A 21,752-nucleotide genomic window follows, 5' to 3' on the forward strand; every position below is an offset into this window, starting at 1 on the left:
GCGTCCGCTGTCACCTGAGGATTTGTTCTTAGCCATTCTGACTGTGTGAGGTAGAATCTGAGGGTAGTTTTGATTTGCATTTTCCTGATGACTAAGGATGTTGTACATTTCTTTAGGTACCAGGCAGATGAAAATAATGCTAAAAGAACAGATTAATAGCAAGGATGACTATTGGTAGTCAAAATTCTCATTGTTTATGACTAAATTTTAAGCCGAAATGTGAAGATTTTAGTACTACATGTTCATTTTTTTTTACTTTTTTGTTTCTTTTTTCTTTTTTACTGGTCATTTTATTTATTTACATTTCAAATAAATAAATATTTGAAATTTCCCGGTTTCCTCAGTCTTGAGGTTCCTCAGAAAATTGGATATTGCACTGCCTGAGGACCCAGCTCTAACTCTCCTGGGCGTATACCCAAAAGATTTTCCAACATACAATAAAGACACATGCTCTCCTATATTCATCACAGCCTTATTTATAATAACCAGAAGCTGAAACACACCCAGATGCCCTTTAACAGAGGAATAAACACCGATAATGTGGTCCATCTACAAAATGGAATATTACTCTGCTATCAAAACAATGCCTTCTTGACATTCATAGGCAAATGGATTGAATTAGAAAATATCATCCTGAGTGAGGTAACCCAATCACAGAAAAACACACTCACTGATAAGTGGATATTAGCCTAAAAGCTCAAATTACCCAAGATACAATCCACAGACCCCATGAAGCTCAAGAAGGACAACCAAAGTGCAGATGCTTCAGTCCTTCTAAAAGAGGGAACAAAAATATTCATAGGAGGCCACATGGAGGCAAAGTCTGGAGCAGAGTCTGAAGGAATGGTCATTTGGGGCCTGCTACACATGGGTATAATATATATACCAGAATTAGATAAGACTGATGAAATTAAGAAGCATATGCTGACAGGAGCCAGATATAGCTGTGTCCTGAGAGACACAGCCAGAGCATGTCAAATACGGAGGGGAATGCTAGAAGCAAACTATTGAATTGAGAAAGGGATCCCTGTTAGAGGAACTAGAGAATGAATTGAAGGAGCTGAAGGGGTTTGCAACCCCATAAAAACAACAATGTCAATCGACCAGAGCTCCCAGGGACTAAACCACTATCGAAAGAGTATACATGGACTGACCCTGGGCTCCAGCTGCATATGTAGCTGAGGATGGCCTTGTTGGGCACCAATGAAAGGAGAAGCTCTAGGTACTGCCAAGGCTGGACCTAGTGTAGGGGAAAAGGGGGGGGGCACTTCAAGAAAGTATGGTGTTTGGGGAGGGGAACACCCTTCTAGAAGAAGGGGACAGGATTTGAATTGGGAGCTTAATGCCAGGAAACCAGGAAGGGGAATAACATTTGAAATGTAAATACAAAATATCCAATTAAAAAAAAAAAACATAGTTGTCTCATTATCATTTTTGGAGAAAGTGTGTCCCTTTAGAGGTTTCAAAAGCCTGCATTCTTCCCAGTTACCATTCTTTCTCTGTCTCTGTCTCTGTCTCTATCTCTGTCTCTGTTTCTGTGTGTCTCTGTTTCTCTATCTCTCTTTCTCTGTCCCTCTCCTTCCTGTCTCTCCCTGTCTCTCTCTCTTTCTCCCTCTCCTTTTTCTCTTTCTCTCTGTTTCTCTGTCTCTCTGTCCCTCTGACGCCTCCCCCTCTTTCTCTTCTCTCTGCTTAATGAGACTCTAAGAGTTTCATTTGGATTGCTTACAGGAGCATGAGTGAGGCAATATTTATATAAAAGCTTTACCAGTAGCTATAAGTATGTACTGATGAGAATGTCATCTTTTCTTAACAACTCTGTTTTTATTATTTTATTTATTTACCTTTCAAATGCTGTCCCACCGCCTGGTCTCCCCTCTGTAAACCATCCATCCCATTGCCCCTGCTCCTTTACTTCTAAGAGGGTGCTCCTCCATCCACAAACCCACTCCTGCTTCACTACTCTAACATCTCCCTAGGGTGATGCATTAAGCCTCCACAGGACTCCTTGGTCCCACCCAATTGATACCAGGTAAGGAGACATGAGGCTGTATATACAGCTGGAGCTATGGACCATGTGTACTCTTTGATTGGTGATTTAGTCCTTGTGAGCTCTGGAGGGTCCAGTTAGTTGGTACTGTTGTTCTTCTTATGAGGTTGCAATCCCCTTCAGATTCCTCAGTACTCTCCCTAATTCTTCCATTGGGGTCCCCAGGGTCAGCCCAATGGTTGTGAGTATCTGCATTCGTATTAGTCAGGTGCTAGTGGAGCCTCTCAGTCTACAGCTCTACCACTCTCCTGTCTGTGAGCACTTCTTGGCATCAGCAACAGTGACTGGATCTGTGTGTTGGTTAGTCTCTGGACAGCTTTTCCTTCAGGCTCTGCTCCATTTTTTGTCCTTGCATTTCCTTTAGACACAAACAATTCTGGGTAAAAACTTTTGAGATGGGTGGGTGGCCCAATTCCTGAACTGGTGGCCATGCTTATCTACTTGAGGTGGTCTCTTCAGGTTCTATCTCCCTTCTATTGGCTAATCCAGCTACTGTCATCTTCACTGGGTCCTGGGAATCTCTCACTTCCCTGGCATCTGGGACTTTCTAGTGGTTCCATCCCGGCCCTTGTTCTCCACCCGACACTGCAACGTATTTCTATTAATAATTCCTGACATTCTGTACTTCTCCCCCCAACCCACCCCATGTCCTCACATACTGGTCCTGTTCTCCCCTTTGTCCTCCCCTCTCCCTCTGAGATCCTTCCCTCCTTCTACCTCCCATCATTTTCTTCCTCCTTCTAAGTAGGACTGAAGCATCCACACATTGGTCTTCCCTCTTATGAAGCCTAATATGGTCTCTGAGTTTTATCATGGGTATTCTGAGCTTTTTGACCAAGCTTCAAAAACCCGTAAGAACTCTTAACTGAATTGTTTGTGGAATGATGGAGGCATTGTGAGAAGTGAAGTTCTAAATCTCTATGACTAGATGGCCATATGCATAATCTTATGAAATTCCTGTGCAGGGTATCATTGTGTACTGAAGAGTCTAAGGACCATGTCAAAAACCAGATTAACTCATTTTACTGTATCCTATTCTCTGTGGCTTCTATAGTTTTCCCGGTTATATAGTCTTCCAGGTTATATTCTGAGCCTTTTAGACTGATATAAGTGTTATATTTTTTTCATTTTTTTAGATTTAAATATTTTTAATTTATTTATTTTATACTCCGGATTTTATTCCCCACCTGGTCCATCCTACACACCCCCCAGACAGTTCCGCATCCCATCCTTTCTCCCCGCCACTGCCCCCTGCCCCCATGTCTCCACATGGATGTCTCTACCCCATCCACCTCGCCAGATTTCTAAACATCCCGGGGCCTCCAGTCTCTTGAGGGTTAGGTGCATCTTTTCTGACAGAAACCAGACCTGGGAGTCCTCTACTGTATATGTGTTGGAGGCCTCATCTCCGCTGGTGTACGCTGCCTGGTTGGTGAGCCAGTATCTGAGAGATCTTAGGCATCCAGGTTAGTTAAGACTGCTGGTCCTCCTACAGGGCTGTCCCGCTCATCGTCTTCCTCAGGCTTTTCCCTAATTCAACAAGACAGGTCAGCTGCTTCTGTTCGTTGGTTGGGTGCACATACATGCATCTGACTCAGCTGCTTGTTGGCTCTTTCGGACGGCAGTCATGAGAGGTTCCTTATAGTGAATGCCCCATAGCCTCAGTAATGGTGTCCGCTCTTGGAGCCTCCCCTTGAGCTGGATCCTACTTTGGACCTGCCACTGGACCTTCTTTTCCTCAGGCTCTTCTCCATTTTCATCCCTGCATTTCTTTCAGACAAGAGGAAATATGAATCAGAGCTTTGACTGTGGGATAGCAACAGTCTGATACTCTACAAATTCTCTCTTCGCTGAAGCACATTTCATCTAGGGTTCCCCGCTTTGAGTCCTAAGAGTCTCTGTCATTTCCGAGGTCTCTGGTACATTCTAGAGGGTCCTCCCAACATCCTTCCTCCTGAGGTGTCCCGTTTCCATTCTTTCTGCTGGCCCTCGGGGCTTCAATCCTTTTCCCCCACCCATTAACAGATCATGTTCCCCTCTCCCCCCACCCCATCCCCTTTCCCTTCCCTGTCCCTCCCTTGTAGTTGCTATTTTCTCCCTCCCAAGTGAGACTGAGGCATCCTCAGCTTGCTGAACTTTTCGAGTTCTGTGGACTGTTTCTTGGGTATTCTGTACATTTTTGTTCACAGGGGGGTGGAGGTGAGGCAAATATCCACTTATTAGGGAGAACATACCATGCATGTCCTTTCTAGCCAGAAGCTGGAAACAACTCAGATGTCTCATGACTGAAGAATGAATATAGAAATGTAGTTCATTTACAGAATGGAATACTACTCAACTATTACGAATGAGGACATCCTGAGTTTTGCAGACAAATGAATAGAATTAGGAAATATCATTCTGAGTGAGGTAACTCAGACCCATGAGTGTTATATTTATGACTGAGCATTCAAGACTTACTTATTTTTATCAACTTGATCAGTTATGAGTCTCTAATTACTACTGATTCCTGAAAAGCTGGCAGCAGGACTAATCTATGGGCATAAACATAAATATTTAAAATCTGTAATTATCACATTCTAAGTGTTTAGCATGGCAACGCAGTAACTTCCCATTAAAACCTAAGACCTATACAGTTAAGGGATTTTTTTAAGTGCTTTATAGCATGAGCTATGAATTCGCTTCTGTGACTCCGCCTTCAAATCAAATCATAGAGCTATTGGTTATCTCCATTACATAATAGTCATTATTTTTCCAGCAAGTACCCTGTGTCTGTCCAATAAACAGCACTGCACAACACATGGGGATCACAGTTGAATAAGACTTCATGACAAAACTCTCGCACAAATAGTGATAATACCTCCCATTACTCCAAGGCTAACTAGTAGGAAGAACATTTCCAGCCTACTTCCTGTTTGATTTCTCTATATCCTGTAACAGAATGAGTGGTATTTTCATCAAGAATGCTTTCAAAATAGAAATTTATGTAAAAAATATATTCTTTTTTGATTTTTAAAAAATTTCCAAATAGTAATATCAATAGTAAATTGCTTAATATATCTTCAAATTTACACTTTCACAAACATGAAAAACATTTTCTGGAATATGTGAAATTCTGTAATATGCTAGACTTTTCTGGCATCTTTAAATTATAACATGTTATAAATTCTTCTAATTTTTGTTGTGTATTATGTACATATATTTCAATTGGGTTATTTATAAATCATTTATTTTGAGAAACAAAGCACCCATTGAAAGATTTCTAATTCTATCTATCAATTCATCTTTTCTTTTTCCTTCCTTCCTTTCTTCCTCCCTTTCTTTCTTTCTTTCTTTCTTTCTTTCTTTCTTTCTTTCTTTCTTTCTTTCTTTCTTTCTCTCTTTCTATTTATTATTGACCAGATTCCAGAAGATACTACATCTTAACATTTAGCAAACTATAAGTTAACACATTTTCATACTAAGTGTACATTACAAAACAAGTAGATTCCAATCTATTTTGGGAAGAGAATGTCCAATCTTCCCTTTAATTATTACTTATTTCAAACTCTAAAATACTAAAACAGAAACTTTATTTGATATTGCAAACAAAAATGTTAATATACATCATTCAGACTGTTTTCCTTCTTTTGTTAGTTGCTAAAATATATTCCTTGTTCAAGGAATAGATATAAAGAAAAATCGTTCATATTTACCATTCCTATTAAAATACATTGGATATAATTCATTATTTTGGTAAAGAAGAGCATTTGAATATTTTTGATAGAAAGAAATATCTGAAAGCATGATTTAAGGTGTCACCTGAAATATAAACTTCTTGTTCAGATTTACAATCAGTTTCATTAAGGAATATTTTTGTTAGGGTAGCAAGGCATACATACATACATATATACATACATAAAGAATTGAAATAGTGACTTTATATAGAGTTTATCTTAATAAGGCTTTTTGCGATTTCATAGGTCTTTTTCTTTTCCTTTTTTAATTTAATTTTTTTCCATCTTTTTTAAATTCAGTATTTCTTACTTACATTTCAAATGTTATTCCCTTTCCCAGTTTCCAGGGCAACATTCCCCTAACTCCTCCCTCTCCCCTTCTATATGGGTGTTCCCCTCACCATCCACCTCCCATTACCACCCTCCCCCACAAGAATCATGTTCACTGGGGGTCCAGCTTTGGCAGGACCAAGGGCTTCCCCTTTCACTGGTGCACTTACTAGGCTATTCATTGCTACTTATGCAGTTGGAGCCCAGAGTCAGTCTTTAGGTAGTGGCTAAGTCCCTGGAAGCTCTGGTTCGTTGGCATTGAGGTTCATATGGGGTCTCAAGCCCCCTCAAGCTCTTTCAGTCCTTTCTCTGAATCCTTTAATGGGGTCCCATTCTCAGTACAGTGGTTTGCTGATGGCATTGGCCTATGTATTTGCCATATTCTGACTGTGTCCCTCAGGAGAGATCTACATCTGGTTCATGTCAGCCTGCAATTCTTTGCTTCATCTATCTTATCTAGTTTGGTGACTGCATATGTATGGGCCACATGTGGGGCAGGCTCTGAATGGGCTTTCCTTCAGCCTCTGTTCTAAACTTTGACTCCCTATCCCCTCCTAAGGGTATTCTTGTTCCCCTTTTAAAGAAGGAGTGAAACATCTGCATTTTGGTCATCCTTCTTGAGTTTCATGTGTTCTGTGCATCTAGGGTAATTCACGCATTTGGGAATATCCACTTATCAATGAGTGCATACCATGTGTGTTTTTCTGTGATTAGCTTACCTCACTCAGGATGATATTTTCCAGTTCCATTTGCCTATGAATTACATAAAGTCATTGATTTTGATAGCTGAGTAGTATTCATTCCACTGTGTAGATGTACCAAATTTTCTGTATCCATTCCTCTGTTGAAGGGCATCTGGGTTCTTTCCAGCTTCTGGCTATTATAAATAAGGCTGCTATGAACATAGTAGGGCATGTGTCTTTCTTATATGTTGGAGCATCTTTTGGGTATATGATGAAGAAAGGTATAGCTGGGTCCTCAGGTAGTGCAATGTCAAATTTTCTGAGAAATTTCCAGACTGATTTCCAGAATGGTTGTACCAGTCTGCAATCCCACCAACAACAGAGGAGTGTTCCTCTTTCTCTACATCCTTGCCAGCATTTGCTGTCACCTGAGTTTTTGATCTTAGCCATTCTGACTGGTGTGAGGTGAAATCTCAGGGTTGTTTTGATTTGCATTTCCCTTGTGACTAAAGATGTTGAACATTTCTTTAGGTGTTTCTCAGCCATTCGACATTCCTCAGCTGTGAATTCTTTGCTTAGCTCTGAACCCCAATTTTATTTTTAAACCTGTAGAGAGGACAATTCCTTCTATGGTTTTTCTTTTTTCTTTTTCTTTTTCTTTTTTTTTTCTTTATTAACTTGAGTATTTCTTATTTACATTTCGATTGTTATTCCCTTTCCCGGTTTCCAGGCCAACACCCCCCTAACCCCTCCCCAACCCTTCTATATGGGTGTTCCCCTCCCCATGCCCTCATTACCCCCCTCCCCCCAACAATCACTGGGGGTTCAGTCTTAGCAGGACCAAGGGCTTCCCCTTCCACTGGTGCTCTTACTAGGCTATTCATTGCTATCTATGAGGTTGGAGCCCAGGGTCAGTCCATGTATAGTCTTTGGGTAGTGGCTTAGTCCCTGGAAGCTCTGGTTGGTTGGCATTGTTGTTCCTATGGGGTCTAGAGCCCCTTCAAGCTCTTCAGGTCCTTTCTCTGATTCCTTCAACGAGGTTCCCGTTCTCATTTCAGTGGTTTGCTGCTGGCATTCGCCTATGTATTTGCTGTATTCTGGCTGTGTCTCTCAGAAGAGATCTACGTCCAGTTCCTTCCTTATCCTTTTTGATGACTTTAGGTTGAAAATCAATTTTATTTGATATTAGAATGGCTACTCCAGCTTGCTTCTTCAGACCATTTGCTTGGAAAGTTGTTTTCCAGCTTTTTACTCTGAGGTAGTGTCTGTCTTTGTCTCTGAGGTGTTTCCAGTAGGCAGCAAAATGCTGGGTCCTCATTACATATTCAGTTTGTTAATCTGTGCCTTTTTACTGGGGAATTGAGTCCATTGATATTGAGAGATATTAAGGAATAGTGATTGTTGATTCCTGTTATATTCGTATTTGGAGGTGAGATTATGTTTGTGTGCTTATCTTCTCTTTGTTTTGTTGTAAAATGATTAGTTTCTTGCTTTTTCTAGGGTTTACCTTGCCTCCTTGTGTTGGGCTTTAGCATTCATTATCACTTGTAGGGTTGGATTTGTAGAAAGATATTGTGTAAATTTGGTTTTGTCATGGAATATCTTGGTTTTTCCATCTATGTTAATTGAGTGTTTTGCTGGATCCAATAACCTGGGCTGGCATTTGTGTTCTGTTAGGGTCTGTATGACATCTGTCCAGGATCTTCCAGCTTTCATAGTCTTCGGTGAGAAGTCTGGTATAATTCTCATAGGTCTGCCTTTATATGCTACTTGACCTTTTTTCCTTACTGCTTTTAATATTCTTTCTTTGTTTTGTGCATTTGGTGTTTTGACTATTATGTGACAGAAGGAGTTTCTTTTCTGGTCCAATCTATTTGGAGATCTGTAGGCTTCTTGTATGTTTATGGGCATCTCTTTCTTTAAGTTAGGGAAGTTTTCTTCTATGATTTTGTTGAAGGTATTTACTGGTCCTTTGATTTGGGATTCTTCACTCTCTTTTATCCCTATTATCCTTAGGTTTGATCTTCTCATTGTGTCCTGGATTTCCTGTATGTTTTGTGCCAGTAGCTTTTTCCGTTTTACGTTATCTTTGACAATTGTGTCGATGATTTCTATGGAATCTTCTTCTCCTTAGATTCTCTCTTCTGTCTCTTGTATTCTGTTGGTGAAGCTTGTATCTACGGCTCCTTGTCTCTTCTTTTGGTTTTCTTTATCCAGGGTTGTTTCCCTTTGTACTTTCTTTATTGTTTCTATTTCTGTTTTCAATTCCTTCATCTGTTTGATTGTGTTTTCCTGTAATTCTTTCAGGGATTTTTCTGTTTCCTCTCTAAGGTCTTCTACTTTTTTACTTGTGTTTTCCTGCATTTCTCTAAGGGAGTTCTTTATGTCTTTCTTAACGTCCTCCATCATCATAATCAAATGTGATTTTAAATCTAGATCTTGCCTTACTGGTGTGTTTGGCTATTCAGTGTTTGCTTTGGTGGGAGAATTGGTCTCTGATGATGTCCTGTAGTTTTGGATTCTATTGCTTGGATTCCTGTGCTTGCCTCTCGCCATCAGGTTCTCTGGTGTTATCTTTTTTGCTATTTCTGATGGTGGCTTGACCGTCCTACAGGCTTGTGTGTCAGGAATGCTGTAGATCTGTTTTTCTGTTTTTTTCAGCTAGTTATGGGAACAGAGTGTTCTGCTTTCAGGCATGTAGTCATTCCTTTCCACTGGCTTTCAGCTGTTCCTGTGGGTGGGAACCAGAAGGGCCTGCTCCTACTTCTCCTGGGTCCCTGTGTGCTAGGCATTTTGCTCTAGAATCAGAAATGTGGGCAGAGAGTAGTCTCCTTTGGTTTCCCAAGTGTCTGCCACTCTGAAGGTTTAACTCTCCCTCCCACTGGATTTGGGTACAGGAAGTTGTTTGACCAGGTCGTTCAGATCTGGGCACAGTCTGGACCGCAGGGCTCCTGCAGCTTGACTATCCCTATCTTCTTGTGCCCAGAGGCCCTATACAGTTTCCTCTTGGGCCAGGGATGTGGGCAAAGGTGGGCAGAAGTGGCGGTCTCTCCTGTCCTGCAGTCTCAGGATTGCCCACACGCCTGGGCGATCAGCGCTCTCTCCCAAGGGGTTTGGGAGCAGGGAGCTGTATCTCATAGGTCTTCTGATAAAAGTATATCTGAGGAAAATAAAACAGGTTGGAAGATAAACATCCTGATATGGGCAGAACAAAGTACACTTCATAGAAACAATGGATTGTTGTGAATCTAATTATCCCAATTACTTGTACACTTCAATAAGTAGTCTCTTCTGAATGATCATGAAATAGATAGAAAAAGATCCTCTTCAGCAGATCTTAGCTCTACTCAGCAAGATTATGTGGGTAACAGTCATTTAGTGCCACACCAGTCAGTACTTTCCTATAAACATTTTCCTTATGGGCCTTTGTGTTAACAAATATTAGGCTGTTCTCAGTGCAAAAGATGTTCTTTCTACATATCTGTGAAGTGAGAGGTAGCATAACATACACTTCAAGATTCCTAGTCAGGGCTTGCATTTTGATTCCAACATTGGACAACATTCACATATTAGAAGAAGTGAAGTCCTTAGCAGATGTTTCCTCACAGGAGCGAACTGAATTCTGAGGTATACTTTGAGGTTTTATAGCATTGAAGTACTTCATGTTGTCATGTAACTTTCTACATAAGAATATGGTATTACTAAATCTCTCAAGCATCTGTTGCCAGCACTTCTGTGAGAACAGAGTGCTCCACTTCAAGTAGCAAACCAAAATAAACTATGATCTAATGAAATTCTTTTGTCAGCTGCATTGTCTCACCGAAGTGAAGAGTAACCTATACTGGATAAATGGTAGTATTTTCATCAAGGTGCCTGGGTAATGGTCCCACTCTATCACAAGATAAGGAAATGCAAATTTCAAAAGAAATGGGAGGATGGGGATGAGGAAAGAGAACCAGCATTTCAACTTAATTCAACACATGTAAAGAAGTAATCATTAATTCTCACAGAAGCAACTAACACAGAAAATATAAAATATTTAGATAAAAACACAAAACAAATACTTTTAATTTATTTTTAACATTGGACTTTTAACATTGTTATAAAAGCAGATAACAAAAATAGCAATCATGTTTATCAAAATTCACATATGATTTAGTTTCAGAGACAACAGTGAAATTAAAATAAAAGCTTCAAGTTTGCATAGTAGATATATAGTTGAGAAAATAGAAATAAATACAAAAATTCAGGAAAATTTAAGAAATTTAAATTTTACATATTAAAGCATATCACTGGGGGAATGAAAATCAAAACCATGGCAGACAGTTGACATCTTTTACAGTGGTTAATATAAATAAGTCAGTGATCTATATCACTTCAGAGAATTGCAGGATAGATTATGGAACAATGAAATGAATGACTGATACTGCAGTCTATATGACCACCACAGAAAGCAATTTGTCAGAGATTTAGAAATGCAACACTCACACAAACTTATATTGCAACCCAACAATAATGCTTCTAAATAAAAACACACTGATAATCACTCAAACTACTGTCAACAAATTTATATAGACTGGTTACTCATAATTGCCTCAAAAAATAGTGGCTGTTCAGTAGGTAACTAGTGAAATGAACAGTGAATGACTCATCACATAGAGCAATAAAAATAAATGAACTAATGTTTTATTCAGCAACATGGAAGGATCTCAACTGAATTATGCTGAGGAAGACCTGAGTCAAAATATTGACTATTGTCTGAAACATGAGCCAATATATGCTAGTAAAAATAAGCAGATATAAAGAAATCAAAACACAATGGTTTGCACAAACAGAATCAAAGTTCTAACACACACACAACAGATATTTTGAGAAAAAATTACTCTGTAGCCTAACTAGTAGAACAAATTACAATAATATATTCATGTATTCAATTTCGTCATGAATGTGTCCAATATATGAATGAATATGGCATTAAAATTAGCAGATTAACATTTCCACACTGAAAACATGATAGAAATCTTCAATGAATATATTTCTAATATTTAAATAAAAATAGCTAGCATATAAAATTGTTGAAATTTTATCCAATGTTGAGATTCCTGCAGGGCGAAGTTTCTTAATAAAAGGCTTCAGGAACTGTGTGGCTTCTCTTACCTTAGCATATTTTTGTTGCATCAGCAGGATTATCAAAAGAAAAAGAATTATTTATTGTCACTTCTACACGTAGACTTTCTTTCCATGCATAATAGAATTTTGATGTTTTTTCCTTAAAGATTTTGATGTTTAAGTAACTTTCGCTAAAATTAAAAGAAAATTTAAATTATTTCTAACAAAATTGACACATTTTCCTCACAGTAGTTGGGATCAAGTCATAATACTTTATTTAATTAATTATTTGTTCGCTTTACATCCTCATTGGAGCTTCCTTCTCCTTGTCTCTCTCACAAAATTTTAACAAATTTTTAACAAATAGAAAAGATAACCCAGACCCAGAAAGACGTTCATGACATGTACTTACTTAAAAATGGATATTAGTCATAACGTATAGGATATCCATGCTTCAATCCATAGATCCAAAGACCTAAGTAACAAGTAAGGTCCACGGGAGAATGCTTGAATCTCATTGAGAAGGAGAAATAAAGTCAACATCTGGAGTGGCTGGAGGAAGAGGATTTGGTGAGAGAGGGGTTGGGGAAGGAAACAGCAAGGACACAATACAATTACCCAGGTACTGCCTTCTAATCTCAAAACTGCATAACAAATAAATTATACTTATTCCTTACTCACAGCAAGATGCTATGACTATGGTTTCAACTCATTTTAAAATAGAGCTAATCTTAAGGGAGTCATTTCTGCATTGTTAAATGTGAAATTTGGGGAACTATAGTCACGTAATTATTTGTTGCCATGATATAGATTTGCATATTGAAGTAAATAACACCAGATTGTGGAATAAAAAGCAAATGTATTATGTTGTTCATCTTCTAAATACTAATGAATGTCAACTTGTGTTCTAATGATCCCTCTAAGGGAAAGACTATTGATCATGAAAAGGCTGAATTCAAGAAAAAGCAATCCCCAAGCAGCCATTCAATGTTAGTCATAAAGCAAATTATAATCAAACAGATGATGGTTTGTTCTTTTCACAGAATAAAAGTAGTTATATATTGAAGTTCATAAGAACTTATTTATTTTGATGGAAGTTCTGTTTTTATGAATCCACAGAATCAGAAATCTTTATCAGACTCCTATTTCTAATGGAATCAATTCTGCAATGGCTGTATCCTCAGGAAGGGAATAGTTAAAGACTGTGTGACAAATGACATATTTAGGAAAAGCATAAATGACTATTCATTCATTCTACTAATATTTTTGACATCTTTACTATAAGCAGAACTTGTTGATCCAAAGGCTAGTGTAACAGGCATAAATAGACAATTAAAAGTGAGTCTGTTCTCAGTAGAGCATGTGTATATCATTTGAAATGCCCACGGCTCAGTCCTCAAAACCACAGCAAACAAAATAAAACAATCTAATATCTAGGGATATTGTGTTAATGCTGGTAAATAATAACTTCTTGCATATAAAAGATGGAAAACTACAAGACAGGAGGAGATTGAGAAGAATGTGCTTATTACAGCAAAACAATTAAGAGCTCTGATCAATATGATTGGAAAGATGTTAGGTCAGGGAGCATTTTCAGACGTGATGTGCTTCTGTGGCTACAACACATATGATTTCATTTGGATGAAAAATACCAAGGAGAGGGGCACAAAAATAGATTCATTTAAAGATTAAATATTGTCTAATATAAGGGTTTGACACATAATGGACAATTAATTGAGCCCCTTTTGAAAGCTCCCAACACTGGAGGAAATCTCTTCCTGAGTACCACAGGCAACATCTGCAAGGGAATCAGCAAATGGAAATGCCTCACCAGTCTAGAAATAAGACAAGAGATATCTCTCCTCATTTCCAATTGTCAGGTCCCATTCCCAGCCCTTCAGCTCACCATCTACCATGGCCTGGATTTCCTCAGTTCCTCCATTTACGACGCTCTACATAGATCTTAGTGGCAGACCCAGTTTAACTCCATAGTGTGGACCATCTCAGCCGTATCTGCCAAACTTCATTCCTGGTCTCTTTCCCATCCCTATTTCTTTGTGCCATTTGCTCATACCTAGAAACATCTTCTACCCAGAAGCAACAGGTTCCACAATTGGCAGGGACGTAGAACCATTCTGTACCAAGAAGTCCACAGTCAGCACACATTTCTGAGACACAAAGAGTATGTTGTTTATTTTTCTGACCTGTTCAGCTGCTGTGTTCACAGGATATGCCAGGTGGTATTGGAGGATAGAATGCTGAGATGATTGGGGGGGGTAGTAAGTTTAGAGGATAAGGTCTTTATAAGAGGGAGGCAGGGTCTACATGAAGACCCAATGTTACTTTTCTTTTTGTTTTTGTATTTTTTGTGCATTTATCAGTACAAAAATATGTACATTCTCAATATATATGAATGGATAAAAATATACTTTTTCCAACTTTTATTATTTTATTTACAGTTTCCCTTGCAGCTCTTCCGTTACCCCCCTCCCACAGTTCCTCATCCCATTCCTCCTTCCACTTGCCTCCAAGTGGATGCTTCCCCCTCCCACCAGACCTCCTCCTTCCCTAGCCTCAAATCTCCTGAGGATTAAGGGCATCTTCTTGGCCTAAGGCTTGACCAGGCAGAAATGTGCTATATTTGTGCCAGGGATCTTGCTCTGTCCCATGTATGGTCCTGGTTGGTGGTTCATTCTCTGGGAGCTCTCTGGTGTCTCTGGAGTCTCTCTGGGCAAGTTGAGACTGCTGATGCTCTGATAGGGTTGCTCTCCCCTTCAACTTCTTCAATCCTTCCCCTAATTTAACCATAGGGGTCCCCAACTTTAGTTCAATGGTTGGATGTAAGTATCTGCTTCTGTCTCAGTTAGCTGCTGATTGGGCATCTCAGGGGACAGCCATGCTAGACTGCCCTCTGTAAGTACATCATAGCATCAGCAATATCTTCAGGCCTTGAGACCCTCCCATGAGATGGATCCCATGTTGGGCTGGTCATTGGACCACTTTTCATTCAGTATCTTCTCTAATTTTGTCCCTCAGTTCTTTTAAACAGGAACTGTTCTGGGTCAGGAATTTTGACTGTGATTTATTAACCCTATCATCTTGAGGCCCTGTTTATCCACTGGAGGTAAGAACTTTGAGTTTCCTCTCCCCGATGGTGGGCATTTTGGCTAAGGTTTCCGTCATTGAGTCCTTAGAGTCTCTCTGCTCCCAGGTCTCTTGTACTTTCTAAGGAGTCTGCCCACCCCCACTCCCACCTACTGATCATCTTCATTCATTCTCCTCTCTCCTGCCTCCAACATAGCTGATTTTCCCTCATCCCTTCCCACACAGGTCTCCCCTTCCTCTGCCTCTGCCTACTGTGATTATTTTCTTCCACCTTCTAAGTGGAATTGAAACATTCTCACTTGGGCCTTTCTACTCGTTTCACTTCTTACCATCTATAGGTGGTGTCCTAGGCACTGAATAATTTTTGGTTAATATCCACTAATCAGTGAGTACATGCCATGTAGGTCCTTTTGGGTCTGAGTTACCTCAGTCAGGGTGATATTTTCTAGTCCCATCAATTTGCCTGCAAAATTCATGTTGTCCTCGTTTGAATAGCTGAACAGTATTCCATTGTGTAAATGAACCACATTTTTCTATCCATTCTTTGGTTGAGGGACATCTGGGTTGTTTCTAGATTCTGGTATTAACAGATAAGGCTGATATGAACGTGGTGGAGCAACTGTCCTTGTAGTATGCTGAGGTATCTTTTGGATATATGCCTAAGAGTGGTACATTTGGGACTTCAGATAGAACTATTTCCAGTTTTCTGAGGAACTACTAGATTAATTTTCAGAGTTGTTAAACCAGCTTGCAATCCTACCAGCAATGGAGGAGTGTTCCTCTTTTCCAACATCTTTGCCAGAATGTTCTGTCACTTGAGGTTTTGATCATAGTCATTCTGACCGGTATGAAGGAGACTTTTGGTCATTTTGAGTTGTATATTTCGGGTGACTGAGTACTTTGAACATTTCTCTTTTTTATTGAATATTTATTTATTTACATTTGAAATGTTATCCCCTTTCCTGGTTTCCCCTCTGCAAACCCCCTATCCAATACCCCTCCCTCTGCTTTTATGAGGATGCTCCCCCACTAACACACATAGTCCCAGTTCACTGCCCTGGCAATCCGCTACACTGGGGCATTGAGCCTTCACAGAATCAAGGGCTTCTCTGCCCATTGATGGCAGGTAAGGCCATCCTCTGCTATATATGCAGCTGGAGCCATGCAACCCCTTCAGCTCCTTCAGTCCATTCCTTAACTCCTCCATTGGGGTCCCTGTGCTCCGTCCAATGGTTGGCTGCCAGCATCCACATCTGTATTTGTCATGCTCTGGCAGAGTCTCTCTGGAGACAAATAAATCAGGCTCCTGTCAGCATACACTTCTTGACATTTCTTTAACTCCTCAGCCATTCCATTCAAGATTCTTGTTGGGAATTCTCTGTTTACCTTTGTACCCCATTTTAAATTGGATGATTTGTTTTTTTTGTTTTTTTCTTTTTTTTTGGATTTTTTTTTTTGTGTGTGTGTGTAAAGGGGCTTTATTGGGCGAAGAGAGAGGAGTGAGGGCCTGGAGAAGAGGTAAAGGCACTTGAGTAGCCATGTAGACAGATTGAGCAGGACAGAAAAGGAGAGAATGCGAGAGAGAGAGAGAGAGAGAGAGAGAGAGAGAGAGAGAGAGAGAGAGAGAGGAGGGACAAAGGGGAGAGGGAGGGGAGGAAGGGGAGGGAGAGAGAGAGGGGAAGGATGATTTGGTTTTTTGAGGTTAACTTCTTGATTTCTTTATATAGTTTGGATATTAGCCTTCTGTCACATATAGTGTTAGGGAAGATCTTTTTTCCAATTTACAGGTTGTCAATTTGTCTGATTGATAATGTCTTTTGCCTTACAGGAGCATTTCAGCTTCATGAAGTTCAATTTATCAATTGTTGGTCTTAAAGCCTGAAATTTCCTGTTCAGGAAATTTCTGCCTGGGTCAATGACTTGGAGGATCTGTGCCAATATTTGTTCTATTAGATTCAGTGTATCTGGTTTTATGTTGAGTTCCTTGATTCACTTGGATTTGATCTTTGTGAAGGAAGATAAATATGGGTCTACTTTCATTCTCCTACCTACAGACAGCCAGTTAGAAAAGCACCATTTATTGAAGATTCTTTTTCCCCACTGTATGTTTTTGGCTTCTTTGTCAAAGATTAAGTATCCATATATGTGTGGGTCTTTGATTCTATTCCATTGATTCGGCTGTTTTCTCTGTACTAATACCAAGCGATTTTTGTCACTATTGCTTTGTAGTACAGCTTGAGGTCAGGGATGATGATTCGCCTGGAAGTTCTTTTATTGTTGATAATTTTTTTCATTTTGCTGGGTTTTTTGTTTTTGCATATGAAGTTGAGAATTGCTCTTTCCATGTCTGTGAAGAATTGTGTTGGGATTTTAATGGAGATTGCACTGAATCAGAAGATTGCTTTTGGCAACATGGCCATTTTCACTGTGAGCGTGGGGGGGTCCTTTTGTCTTCTGAGATCTTCTTTGATTTGTTTTTCAGGGATTTGTACATCTTGTAATACAGATCTTTCACTTGCTTAGTAAAAGTTACAACAAGATATTTTATACTATTTATGGCTATTGTGAAGGGTGTTGTTTCCTTAAAATCATTCTCAGCTTGTTAATCATTTGTGTAAAGGGAGGCTACTAATCTGTTTAAGTTAATTTTATATCCTTCCATTTTGCCAAAGTTGTTTATCAGCTGTAGGTGTTCTCTGGTGGAATTTTGGGGTTGCTCATGTGTACTATCATAACTGAATATAGTGGCTTTGACTTTTTCATTTCTACATGCATCTCTTTGAACTTTTGTTGTCTAATTGCTTTAGCTAGAACTTCAATTGATTAGTTAGGGAAAGAGTGGACAACTTTATCTTGTCCTGGATTTTAGTGGGATTGCTTAAAGCTTCTCTCCCTTTGATGTAATGTTAGCTGTTGGTTTGCTATATATTGCTTGTACTATGTTTATTAATGTGCCATGAATTCCTGATCTTTCCAAGACTTTTAAAATGAAGATGTGTTGTATTTTGTCAAAGGCTTTTTCAGCATCTAAGGAGATCATCACATGGCTTTTTTCTTTGAGTTTGATTATATAGTATATTACATTGATGTTATTTTCGTATTTTGAACTAACTCTGTATTCCTGGAATGAAGCCAACTTGATTGTGGTGAATAATTGTTCTGATGTCTTCTTGGATTCAGTATGCGAGGATTTTATTGAGTATTTTGTGTCAATATTCATAAGAGAATTTGGTCTGAAGGTCTCTTTCTTTGTTGGGTCTTTGTGTGGTTTAGGTATCAGAGTAACTATGGCTTCACAGAATGAATTTGGTAGTGTTCCTTCTGTTTCTATTCTCTGGAATGTTTCAAGGAGTATTGATATTAGCTCTTCTTTGACAGTCTTCTATAATTCTTCACCTAAACCATCTGGCCCTGTGGGCTTTTTTTTTTAAGTTGGGATATCTTGATGTCCATTTCTATTTCTTTAATTGTTATAGGACTGTTTACTTGATCTCCATTTAAATTTGGTACATGGTATCTCTCTAGAAAACTATTCATTTCATGTATATTTTGTCTTGCAGACTATAGGTCTTTCTAGTAGGTTCTGATGATATTTTTTTTAATTTCCTCAGCTTCTGTTGTTTTCTGTACCTTTTCTTCCTGATTTCATTAATTTTGATTCTGTCTCTGCGCCCTTTAGTTAGTTTGGCTAAAGGTTTATCTATGTTGTTGATTTTCTCCAAGAACCAGCCTGTGGTTTTGATTCCTTGTCTCTTTCTCTATGCTTCTACCTGGTTGACTTCAGCCCTGATTTTGACCGTTTCCTGCGATCTACTCCTCTAAGGGTGTTTGTTTCTTTCTGTTGTAGAGCTTTCAGGTGTGCTATTGAGATACTTTTATGGGTCTCTCCCATTTATTTATGAAGGTCCATGAAATTTCTCTTAACACTGCTTTAAATGTGTCAAATAAGTTTGGATATAATAGTCTTCATTTTTATTGAATTCTATAAAGTCCTTGATTTAATTATTGTTTCCCTGACCAAAGTATCATGAAGCATAGAGTTGTTTAGTTTCTGTGAATATGTGGGCTTTCTATTGTTTTTGTTCTTATTGAACTTCAGCCTTAATCCATCACGATCTGATAGACTGCATGGGGTTATTTCAATCTTCTTATACCTGTTAAGGTTTGTTTTATGCCCAATTATGTGGTCAATATTTAGAAGTTTCCAAGAAATGTTGAGAAAAGGTGTATTCTCTTCTTCAGGGGTGAAATGTTCTGTACATATCAATTAAATCCATTGGGTTCATAGCTTCTTTTAAATTTACTGTGTCTTTGTAGAGTTTTTGTTTCATTGGATAGTAGAATGGAAATTCTAGATTTTTTTTTTGGAACCACTTTCCTGAAAAACATTCTTCTGGCCTTTTTCTCTGAATTAGTGTCTATCTTTGTCACTAAGTTGTATTTCTTGTAATCAGCAAAACACTGGATCCTGTTTCAATGTCCAGTCTATTAGCTTGTATATTTTTATTGGGGAGTTGAGTCCATTGATGTTGAGAGATATTAAAGACAGATGATATAGTTCCTGTTATTTTTGTTGCTGGAGGTGGTATTATGTGTACATGATTCTCTTCTTTAATTTTTGTTTGTTTGTTTGTTTGGGTGTGTGTGTGTGTGTGTGTGTGTGTGTGTGTGTGTGTGTGTGTGTGTGTGTGTGTGTGTGTGTGTGTGAGAAATGTTTAACTTTTTGTGTTTTCTTTGGTGTAGTTACCCTCCTTTCATTGGGGATTCCATTTCAGTATTCTTTGTAGCGCTGGATTAGGAGAAAGATATTGTTTAAATTTGGTTCTGTCATGAAATATCTTGGCTTCTTCATCTATGGAGAGTTTTGCTGGATATAGTATCCTGGGCTGGCATTTGTTTTCTCTTATGGTCTGGATGACATCTGAACAGGCTTTAAGAGTCTCTGTTGAGAAGTCTGGTTAATTCTGATAGGTCTGCCTTTACATGTCACTTGGCCCTTTTCCCTTAGAGCTTTTAATATTCTTTCTTTGTTCTGTGCATTTAGTGTTTTGATTATTATGTGATGAAAGGATTTTCTTTTTGGTTCTATCTGTTTGGTGTTCTGTAGGTTCTTGTACTTTTATGGCCATCTCTTTCATTCGGTTAGAGAAGTTTTCTTCTATGATTTTGTTGAAGATATTTTCTAACCCTTTAAGCTGGGATTCTTTACCCTCTTCTGTTCTTACATTCTTAGGTTTGATTTTTTTCATTGTGTCTTAAATTTCCTGGATATTTTGCATTAGTAGCTTTTTACACTTTGTAATTTCTTTGACTATTGTATCAATATTTTTTATAGTATATTTGAAACCTGAGATTTTCTCTTCTATTTCTTACATTCTGTTGGTGATGATTGCATCTGAAGCTCCTGAATTCTTTCCTAAATTGTCCATTGCCTCCATTTGTGTTTTCTTTATTCTGTCTATTTCCACTTTTAGTTCTTGGACAGTTTTGTTTAATTCCTTCACCTGCTTCACTGTATTTTCCTGTATTTCTTTAAGGAATTTATTTGTTTTCTCGTTAAGAGCATGTACCTGTTTACCTGTGTTTTCCTATATTTCTTTAAGAAAACTCTTTATATTCTCATTAAAGGCCTCTATCATCTTCATGTGATGGAATTGTAAGTCACTACCTTGCTTTCCAGTTGTGTTGAGGTATCTGGTACTTGCTGTGGTGAAAGAAGTGAGTTCTCATGATGCTGGATTGCATTGGGTTTTCTTGCTTATGATCCTGTGCTTGCCTCTGACCATCAGTTATCTCTGGTGTTAACTGGCCTTTGTATCTCTGACTAGAGCCTGATTCCTTGGAGACAGGAAGTGCTGTCTCTAGTTAGGGTGGGCATTTTGTGTCTCTGTTTAGAGCAAGACTCCTGTGTCCCTGATTTCTGTGGACCTCCTGGGATGAAAGCAGTCCATGTCCCTGTTTAATTTGGGCCTCCTGGGAGGTAGACAGGCTGTGAGGTTTGGGTGGCTAATCTAGTCAGGGTAGAGACATAGACCAATAGGAAATTGGAGCTTGGCAGGGCAGATAGGCTCCATGTAAACTAGGCTCTGAGTCTTTGGTTACTGCAAACCTCCTAGTGGGCAATTATTTGTTGATATGGCCCAGGTAAAAAGCTCTTCAAAAGGAAGGTAGAACTTGGGGGGTTAGGAGTGTGTGGGTTCTGGGTCAGCTGGGCTCCATTGCTGTATCACCTGGTGTGGGAATTTGGGAAAGATTCTCATCTCTGTCTTTGATTTCTGCAGACCTCCTATGAGGCAACCAGGCTACACATGTGGACTGGTAACTGGCCATTGATCTGGCCCAGGTAGGAAGCTGGCCAGAAGCATAGCAGGTGGTTTTTTTTTTTAATGTTTTTATATTTTCTATCTTCTCTCTAAAGAACTAGAAGCAAAAAGTAACTCCTTATTTGAAAAATTGCTAGCATGTAGAAAGCCCATGGATTAGTGCTAATAATATAGACTTATATGAACAAATTAGTATAGAATTGTTGATTTGTATATCACGGATAGATTTTAGACACAAATCCAGGTGTTCACTATATGCTTAGTAAATATATTTTAATGAAAGTTTTGGAGATTAATTGATGTCATGGAACTATAACTCTATGACTTAAAATAGAAGTAATTCCTTCATAATTTTAAGCAAAGACTAAAAGGTAATTCCTGTGGACTTCTAAGGGCATGTCCTATATTGAGTCACTAAAAGTTCTACATTGATATAAAA

Source organism: Rattus rattus, chromosome 12 (genome assembly GCF_011064425.1).
Source record: "Rattus rattus isolate New Zealand chromosome 12, Rrattus_CSIRO_v1, whole genome shotgun sequence".
NCBI lineage: Eukaryota > Metazoa > Chordata > Mammalia > Rodentia > Muridae > Rattus > Rattus rattus.